The sequence below is a fragment of the Alnus glutinosa genome, chromosome 1, assembly GCF_958979055.1.
Source record: "Alnus glutinosa chromosome 1, dhAlnGlut1.1, whole genome shotgun sequence".
NCBI lineage: Eukaryota > Viridiplantae > Streptophyta > Magnoliopsida > Fagales > Betulaceae > Alnus > Alnus glutinosa.
Window position 1 is genome coordinate 21,581,619 of NC_084886.1, and position 11,065 is coordinate 21,592,683.

The window sequence follows — 11,065 nt, forward strand, 5'->3', positions numbered from 1 at the left end:
AAAAATTCACGGAGAAATCTTTCCTGTTTAAGGACATTGTCCGGACGGGATGGCACATCGTCCGGACGGTCGCACGTTCTCTGCAAGTGATTTCCTTATAAGGCTCTAGAGCGTCCAGACCATGGGGGATGAGCGTCCGGACGGCTATTCTTCAACACGTAATTTCCATATTGGTAATGCGGGCGTCTGGACCATGATAGGCAGTTGTTCGGATGGTTGAAGTCGAACCGGCTATTTCTTTCTTTGATGCACGCGCATCCGGACCACAGCTGTCAGACGTCCGAACGGTCATATTTGAATTGTGATTCTTGCCTTACAGAGACGCGCGTCCGGACGGGATACCACATCGTCCGGACGGTTGACTGATCTTCCCTTTCTTGGAACTTGGAAAGAAATCAGAAGCTGATCGAGTACTGGGAGGCGTCCGGACATGCTGCTGAATCGTCCGGACGGTTGCAAGCTGGCACAGAAACTTCTCGATGCAGTATGGGGTCCGGACGGAATGAACACTTCGTCCGGACGGATGATGCTGGTCTGTCTAGAGTCCGGACGGGATGACACGTCGTTCAGACGGATGGAACAGTGGACAGATGGGCGTCCGCATGGGATGGCTTGATCGTCCGGATGGCTAACAGGGAACTTGCATTCTTCTAACTTGCAGACTCTGAATAGTGGAATCCCTATTTACTGCATCTTTACACTTAAGTGATTTTGTCCAAACATAGAATGAGGCCAAAATACTAACAAACTCCCATTTTGGCCAGTCTGGGACAAAAATCACTTGACCGGTTTGGAAATACATTCCCGGTCCAAAATAAAAATTACTCCCCCTTTTTATCTCAAATGGACAAAGGGTAAAACAGTGTAATAAAAACTAGCTGTCATAAAAATTACTCCCCCTAACGGTCTCAAAAGGACCCGGGAAACAGAGTAATATATATCCAAAAAGTTTTAACAAAGCAGAAATTGTTGATGTGTGTTTTAAATAGTACTCGCAAGCGCACGAATCGTTTGCAATATAGTGTGTGCAAGTGCGAGGTCGAATCCACAGGGAAATGGTCAAATATTGGTGTCTTGCTTAATCAACCTCATTTTAACCTAGTTCCAAAGGTTTGAGAATTGATTCAAGAACAAAAGACTAAATAAAAGAGATGGAATGGAATATGCAAATTAAAAGGAACTAAGGCTAAGGAATCCACCAAACCAAATCCTACAACTCACACTCTTGGTTTCCACTTGAACACCCAAAGAACATTAAGCTTAGGGTGTCATTCAAGTTTCTTAACCATAAACCCGAGAACCATTAAATGAATCCAACACATAGACAAATCACAAAGAGTACCAATTGAAATCAAAACATCCAATGTATCATTCAATCACAATGGATATCATCATTCAAACCGATAAAACAATGTATTTGTCGGTTGAAACACATGAAATGTCCTCTTTCCACCACTAACCACATTCATTGCAAAAGATAAAGCTTTAAATGAATGGAACTTGAACAACTAATATGATATATCATTAAATGTGCAAGTGGTACAACAAGATTGTGAGTGTCATCAATGGAAAGATTTCATCCTCAACCCTAGTTGAGGGTACTAGCCTTCCATGACTAAGAACACCACAAGAAAATGATGAACAACCATGGAAATGAAAGAAAAGCTTTACAAAGAGAAAGTATCTGAAAATAAAACTACTGAAATACACTACAAGATGCACGAAATTAAACCTATCTACTGATTTTTTGTTCTATTATACTCCATTCTCTCTTCTCCAACAAGGAGGCATGGCTATGGCTTTTATAGAAGAAAGCTAGGGCTAGAAATGACTCTTCTACCCTCATATAGGGTTCCTCTGCTGCTAGAGACAACCACAAACACGAAACCAGCGTGTTCTACTTCGAAAATCAGAGGGAGGACTGCTTTTTGGCTTCTGATTGGGAGTTCTGGCGCGCTCTGCAAAAGCAATTTCTGGGAAATTTCGATCGATCGACTTCGGGCAAAGTTTTGATCGATCAAATTTTAAGTTCGATCGATCGACTTTTTAGGACCTCCGAATTTCCAGTCATTTTCTTATGAAATTTGCCATTCCTCTCTTATTGTCCTACAGAAACAGAAAACACAAAAACTAACCAAAACATTAGAAAATAACAAGGCTAAAAGTCTAACTAGTGCAAATCAAGGGGTCCAAATACACAATATTTGGCACTCATCAAATACCCCCAAACTTACATTTTGCTAGTCCCTTAGCAAAAACAAAATCAAAGCATGAAACATAAGTCCTCTTTCGTGGGAGAACGATTGCATTTAGCATATGCAACAAGCCTTTTAAACCCCTATGACTCCCTAGTGGACGAGTGAAGTCTCGTGAGGGTTTGCCAGAAATGGTACCCACAAACCTTGAAATGCCGTATTATCAATTGAGCGAAAATCATCGTTCAAACACATGGTTCACACATCATGAGCATGTTTAACAAAATGAATATCACATTATCATGTTATCAAAAATCGATCAACTCATAGATGGAAAATTGAGACAACATATATTCAAAAGTGTAAGGTGTGAATAACATAGAGTCATGGGGTTTCGATTTTCCTCAAAGCACATATATCCAAAAATTCACAGGACTTCCGTCAAATAACCAAGGCTTATCTTACATTCATTATCATTTATTATTATTTTGTGTCGGCTGTGCAATGTATGACTCCTTTAAGCTTTCTAATTGACCCATGTAATGAGTGTTGGGCCAGTGACTCCCAAACCAGATGGTTTTTGGGCACAAGATGTAAAAACATCCCTAATGGCTTAATTACTCAAGTCAAAAAGGCTACGAAGTCAAACTAGCCAAACAATCATCCAAACTGAAATTCTCATCTTTTTACGTGAACACCCAATGCTTAATGAGGCAAGGGGCCCGGTTACTCAATGAGAAGTCAAATTGGTGATATTATTCTAAGCATATAATATTTTATTTATTTATTTTTTTTTAACAATAAGCCAAGGTTTCATCAACAAGTCTTCCTACAAATCTCAAGACATATAATTTTTAATTCAAATCTCATACCCCACAGAAACAATGCTAATGTGCTTGTGCTAAATAAATTAAACATGTCAAGTCTCTCTAATCCAAAGATGAGTCAAAAGATCTCAGATTTTAATGATATGCAAAATTCAACATGTTAAACAAACCAATGAGGTGCAAACCATAGGATGATGTAACCATGCTCAACTAACAATAAGGCATTTTTTTTTTTGAATGAGTATTAACAAGACAATAAAGCAAGAATTAAATGAAAATAGACAGAAATGTCTACCCCACCCCCAAACTAGAAGGACACATTGTCCCCAATGTGGCTAGAGATACAATAGTGGTGATGCAAGTTGGGCACACTGCAAGAGAAGCGCTCCCCCAAACTTGAACGGCAGACACTGTCCTGAAAATCACAACTAAAACACAAGAAAGAAAATCAAATGATAAGGAAAAAATGATGAGGGTTGCCTCCCACAAGCGCTAAGTTTTCAGTCTTCAGCCAGACTTTCCATCCTGACGACAATCACTCCGAGTAACTCGGATCCTCTAAATGGGTCGTCTCAACCTCCGAACTCTGTAACTCCAAAAATGGCTTCAGTCGTTGCCCGTTCACCTTGAACATGATGCCATTTTTGGGTCCTCAATCTCAATAGCCCCATAAGAAAACACTGATCGAACTATGAAAGGGCCTGTCCATCGAGATCGGAGCTTCCCTGGGAACAGATGCAGAAGTGAATTGTAAAGAAGGACTTTCTGACCGGGCTCAAAAGATCGTCTCAATATGTTCTGGTCGTGAGCCTTCTTCATCCGTGCTTTGTTCATCCTAGCACAGTCATAGGCATCGTTCCTCAGCTCTTCCAATTCATTGAGTTGGACCTTCCTTTGTGAGCCAGCCTTTGTGAGATCGAAATTCAGCTGCTTAATGGCCCAGTAGGCTCTGTGCTCCAACTCCACAGGCAGATGGCATGCTTTCCCGTACACGATACGGTAAGGTGACATGCCAATCGGTGTCTTGAACGCTGTCTGGTATGCCCATAATGCATCGTTCAACCGGAGAGACCAATCTTTCCTTGACGAGTTCACCGTCTTCTCCAAAATCCTCTTGATCTCTCTGTTTGAAACCTCCACATGTCCACTCGTCTGAGGGTGATAGGGAGTGGCAACCTTGTGCGTGATGCAATATTTCTTCATCAGCTGCTTGAAGACCCGGTTGCAGAAGTGCTTTCCACCATCACTAATAATTGCTCGAGGAGTACCAAAACGAGCAAATATAGTGTCTTTTAAAAACTGTACCACAACTCTGTGGTCGTTGGTCTTACAGGTAACTGACTCTTCCCATTTGGACACGTAGTCCACAGCAACCAGAATGTACAGATAGCCGAAGGAGTTTGGGAAAGGTCCCATGAAATCAATGCCCCATACATCGAAAATCTCTACAATAAGAATCGGGTTGAAGGGCATCATATTTCGACGTGAAATACTCCCTAGCTTCTGATAGCGCTCGCATGAAACACAATAAGTGTGAGCATCTTGAAAGATGGTAGGCCAGTAAAATCCGCACTGCAAAATCTTTACAGTGGTTTTCTTCGCACTGAAGTGGCCTCCACAAGCATGATCATGACGGAAGGAGATGACACTGGATTGGTCAGGCTCGGGAATGCATCTCCTAATGATCTGATCGGGACAATACTTGAACAAGTAAGAATCGTCCCAGAAAAAATTCTTCACCATGGACATAAATTTGGACTTATCTTACCGTCCCCAATGCAAAGGCATTTGACCGGTGACAAGATAGTTCACTATGTCAGCAAACCATGGTGAGTGAGCATGAGCGATATGCATTAACTGCACATCAGGGAAGGTCTCAGAAATGGGGGCGGCTTCTTCCGTGAAGTCCACGGTAATCCTTGAGAGATGATCAGCCACCACGTTTTCGGAACCCTTCTTGTCCCGAATCTCAATGTCGAACTCTTGTAAGAGCAAAATCCACCGGATGAGGTGAGATTTAGCATCCTTTTTGGAAAAAAGATACTTCAATGCCGCGTGATCCGAGTAGATGATGACTTTCAATCCTAGTAGGTAGGATCGAAACTTATCTAGAGCAAATACGACTGCCAGCAGCTCCTTCTCAGTGGTCAAATAATTCAGCTGGGCGTCGTTCAGAGTCCGACTTGAATAATAAATGACGTTGGGAAGTTTGTCAATGCGCTACCCCAACACAGCTCCAACGGCGTAATCGGACGCATCACACATGATCTCGAAAGGTGAACCCCAGCTCGGGGGCCGAATGATGGGTGTGGACGACAGAATTGCCTTCAAGGCCCCAAATGCCTTCTTATAGTCCTCGTCAAAAATGAAAGGGGCCTCCTTCACCAACAGTTTGCACAAGGCCGGGCGATCTTGCTGAAGTCCTGGATGAATCGCCGATAAAATCCTGCATGACCCAGAAAAGAGCGAACCTCTTTCACCGTCCGTGGGGGAGGAAGGTTTGATATTAGATCTACCTTCGCCTTGTCTACTTCTATCCCCCGATGAGAGATGACGTGCAAGAGCACGATTCCTTATTGTACCATAAAATGGCACTTCTCTCAATTGAGTACCAGGTTCTTCTCTTTACACCTCTCCAAAACCAACGTGAGGTGGTGCAAACACTCCTCAAAAGATGACCCGAAAACCAAAAAGTCGTCCATAAACACCTCCAGGAAACGCTCCACCATATCAGAAAAGATGCTGATCATACACCTCTGAAAAGTAGCGAGTGCATTGTATAAGCCAAAGGGCATGCGTCGGTAGGCGAACGTTTCGAACGGACAAGTGAAGGTCATCTTCTCTTGGTCTTCAGGGTCCACAGGGCCCTGGTTATATCCAGAATAACCATCCAAAAAGCAATAATACTCGTGCCCGGCCAACCGCTCCACCATTTGATCAATGAACGGAAGGATAAAGTGATCTTTCCTGGTGGCGGTGTTCAGCTTGCGGTAGTCAATGCAGACTCTCCATCCAGACTGTACTCGAGTTGGAACCAATTCACCTTCCTTGTTCTGCACGACTGTAACTCCAGCTCGTTTGGGCACGACATGAATGGGGCTCACCCATTTGCTGTCAGAGATGGGGTAGATGATGCCAGCATCCAACAACTTGATGACTTCTCCTCTGACGACTTCTTGCATGGTTGGGTTGAGCCTTCTCTGTGGCTCCCTTGATGGTTTGGTGTCTTCCTCCAAGTGTATCCTATGCATCACCACCGAGGGGCTGATTCCCTTAATATCTTCAATGGTCCAGCCTATAGCTTCCTTATGCTCCCTCAAGACATCTAACAACCTCTCCTCCTGAGCGGTGTGAAGATCTGAAGCTATGATTACAGGAAAAGTCTCTGCTGGACCGAGGAACTTATACTTGAGATTGTCCGGTAGGGGCTTAAGTTCCTTCTTTGGAGGCTCAGGTACTGCTGCCTCCTCTTCCTTCTTGCTCTCCAGAGGAGCAAACTCCAAAACAGCATTTGCTTGCTCGAGCAATACATCCAAGTCCAGATCCTCTCCAAATTGAGCAAGGCATGCTTCCAGGGGGTCTTGTATGCTTGATTCTTCGATGCTTTCCTCCAGGATTTCCTCTATCAAGCAGACATTGTTGATCTCATCACACTCCCTCGGCTGTTTGCTGATGGTGAAAATGTTCAGCTCTACCGTCATGTTAACGAATGAGATCTTCATGACCCCCGTCCTACAGTTGATCAGGGCGTTAGCCGTAGCTAAGAATGGTCGCCCTAGGATTACCGGTATCTGAACTCCAACGTTCTGTACCGGCTCGGTGTCAAGCACTATGAAGTCCACAGGGAAATAAAACTTATCCACCTTAATCAAAACATCCTCCACTATTCCCCGTGGTATCTTAACTGACCGATCAGCCAATTGCAATGTCATAGAGGTGGGCTTCAATTCTCCTAATCCTAATTGCATGTAAACTGAATAGGGTAGGAGATTGACACTGGCTCCAAGGTCAAGCAGGGCCTTCTCAATGTTGTTGACTCCTATTGTGCAAGAGATAGTAGGACATCCAGGATCTTTGTACTTGATGAGCAGCCTGTATTAGAGGATCGAGCTGACTTGCTCGGTCAAACAAACTTTCCTCGGGACATTGTTTCTCCGCTTGATGGTGATTAAGTCCTTAAATCTCTAGTTAAGGTTAGGGGTGAAACTTAGTATTTTTATTATGTGTTCTTGAGACTATTTTATTTGTTGGTCATAGATTAATGATTAAATGTTGGGGATGATTTTTATTTGAAAGTAATCTAATGAGACAAGTTTATTTTGATTCATTATGATTTTTGTTTATATCAAATACTTACTTTGTTTGATTTGTTATGATTCGAAAATATATTGAATGCTTAATTTATTGTAACATGTTTTTGAAATCAAATTCTCAATCAATCCATGTTTAATTTATTTTATATTTATTTTGTGCTTAATTATTTTATTTTTCGATTAGGAGAGTTGATTTTTTATCAAGTTGAATTAAAAATATATGTCTCAGGAATACGTAATATAATACTAGGTAGATCTCTGAACCTTAGTGTTTTCATTAATTTTCTCCTATTTACTTTTTATTAATTTAGTTTAGTTGATTTAATTTTAGTTTATAATCTCGTCCTTGCTTCACTTTTTAGTGGAAAAACGACTCAATTTACTTTTCTGTACAATAATAGGAATTTTACTAAGTATCTACCATTCCCTGTGGATCGACCTCGTACTTATCTAAAATTTATTACTTCGCGACAACCTGCACTTGGGTTTACACATTTAAGTTGTCAACAAGTTTTTGGCGCCGTTGCCGGGGATTGTGTCTAAGATACAAAGTTTAATTGTTATTATTATTTTTGTAAAAAAAAAAATATCGTTTTTCTTTTTATTTTAATTTATGTTATTTTTTTATTTTATTTTCTTTATTTTATTACTAATTTTCTTATGAAATGCAAGATTTGTGGAGCAATCCTCTGTCAGATGTGTATCAAAAACCATTTTGTTCATCGAACTCTGAAGCCTATAGTTATTCCAACTTTAGATGGAACAATCATCCATATGTCAATGAGCCTCAACAATTTTATTCCAATGTTTCTTTTGTGTCACCACGCCATAATACTTTGGAGGACACATTGGAAGCCGTCATGAGAAGGCAAGCCCAAATCAACCAAAATACCTTGCAAAATCTTCAAGAGTTGAAAAACTCACTCGATAGAATTGTGTCCCATTTGAAGAATGAGAGTGAGAATGAAAAGTTTTTTGATCCAATCACTCAATATGGGGACAATGAAATCAAAGACCCGCAAATGGACAATGATGATGTTGAGGAAGATAGAGATGTACATGAACTAAATGTGGTTGAGACACTTGAGCAGGATCACTTTAATATGTCTTGTTTTGATAATCCTGTAGAATATGGCTTGACTAACTTTTGTGATTTTATTTTTTTGTGAGGATTCTACATTTGGATCGAAGGTGAATGCATGGAACCCTATATTCGAGTTACTACCTCAAGAGCCCAAAATGTTGCCACTAAATGAGAACGTGCCAAAGGTGAAGTTAAAATCATTGCCAGTAGCACGCAGGTACGCACATTTAAGATCCAAAGATGACTTTTTTGTGGGAAGCCCATCTAAACTAGATGTTTTACAAAGAGGTAAATCACTTGAACTTTTGAATGATTATAAAAGCATGATGGGTTGGAACATTGCTGATAAGAAAAACATGAAGTAAAGAATCATGATTGTTGAATTCATGTTAGTGTTCGTGTCATAGTTAGGGTTGTTTTTTTTTTTTTTTTCTAATTTTTGCAGGTAATAATTTTCATTTAGTTTTCATCACATCAAGGTACTTTTCTTAACCCATACTTATTTGCTTCATTTTATTACATAAGTTTTAGGTTAGGGAGGAGTTGATATTTTGTTTTTAAAAAAAAAATCAAAAAATTAAAAAAAAAATTGCAATGATGTCTTGACTTCTTTAATGTTTATGTTGAACTTGAATACCTGAATAAGTCATTTTTTAGAGTGTTGTAGAACCTTAATTTTGATTCGAAGTTCATTGGCAAGCTTAAATTCACGAATACATGATTACAGGACTAGGAAATTTGAATTTTGTTGCTTATTTTTAGCTATTGAATACTTCACTCGTTTCACTTTGAACTTAGCACAAGCACACTAGCATTTGGATGTCCTAAACTTGTGAAAATGAAGTTTGTGCTTCTAAGCTTGTTAATGAATAAGAACTATATTTTGTGCTACTCCACTCTCACATATAACATAGTTTGGCATCTATTTAATTTGAAGTCAAGACTGAGCAGGTGGTTGGAAATAATATAGCATTTGTGGGTATCACTTCTGATAAGCCCTCACGAGACTATAACTCGTCCACTAGGGACACCTAGGGGTTTAAAGGCTTGTTGCATTCGCTAAATGCAATCGAGAATGCCAGCGAAAGTGGTGTAGTTAGAACTTTTATTTTAATTTTTTTTTTCTCTACATTTAAAAAAAAAAAAATAAGAAAAAAATTATTATTTTCTTGAGTCTGTTTTAGTTTGTGTTTTAAGTCGCTTGAATTGCTAGGGACTAGCAATAGGCTGGTTGGGGGGTGTGATAATAGCTTAAAAGTGCTTATTTTTCCTATTAAAATAAGTATTATCATACTTTATTATAATTTAATTATTGCATTTTATATTTAATTGTGAAATATTGATCAAATATTAATATTAAGATTAAATGATATATTAATGCAAGAAATTATGTTATGTAGGAATTACAAAAGAAATCAAAGAGTAAAAGCCAAGAGGTAGGTCAAAAGAAGAAGTCTATCCTATGCCCAAGATAGAGTCCAATGTGTAATACAAGAAGAGGTGAAACCAAACTGCTGGACTCACGAATTGGATAAACATTCTAATACTACTACATGACAAAACCAAGAAGAAAAAGATGTCTTCGGCTCTTATAAAAAGAAGCAGAGTTTTATTTCAAGTGTAAGAGAGAGACATGGAACAAATAGAAGACTTGGATTCTTATACTTGTACAAATTCCAAAAGAAGAATGACTCATATCTCTATAAGAGAAGTAACACGACAACAAACAAAAAAGCCGAAAATATAGAAAAAATGACGCACGACACAAGAGAAGAATTTTCGGCAGCCTATTTTATTATGTGTTTTTGAGACTATTTTATTTTTCGATTAGGAGAGTTGATTTTTTATCAAGTTGAATTAAAAATATATTGTCTCAGGAATACGTAATATAATACTAGGTGGATCTCTGAACCTTAGTGTTTTCATTAATTTTCTCCTATTTACTTTTTATTAATTTAGTTTAGTTGATTTAATTTTAGTTTATAATCTCGTCATTGCTTCACTTTTTAGTGGAAAAACGACTCAATTTACTTTTCTGTACAATAATAGGAATTTTACTAAGTATCTACCATTCCCTGTGGATCGACCTCGTACTTATCTGAAATTTATTACTTCGCGACAACCTGCACTTGGGTTTACACATTTAAGTTGTCAACATTGTCCACTTGTTTCCCTGATCTAAGGGTGACAACGGCTTGCACATGCTCCTGCCCATGCACTGCATTTGATGAACTTCCCTCATGGAACTGCAACTTTGGATTCGGCACAGGTTGATTAGGGAGCTTTCCCTTCTCTCTCTCCCCCAGGTGACTAGCAATTTGCCCGATTTGGGTCTCCATCTTGACAATAGCTTGAGTGTTCACCATGGTAGCATTCTTCACGTCATTGATGGATTGGCCGGTAATCTGGATGAAGGCCTTAAGAGTGTCTTCCAAAGAAGATTGTGAAGAAGAGGTAGGGGCTTGAGTCGGGGCTTGGTATGATGGTGCTGGCTGGGATGGACGGCTTTGATGGTGAACCGGCTGATGAAATCCAGGGGGGTATTGAGTATGGGATTGGTGAGGAACTCCCCCTTGAGCCATAGGCTGGTTCTGCTTCCAAGAAAAGTTAGGGTGGTTCCGCCACCCTGGATTGTACGATTCGGAG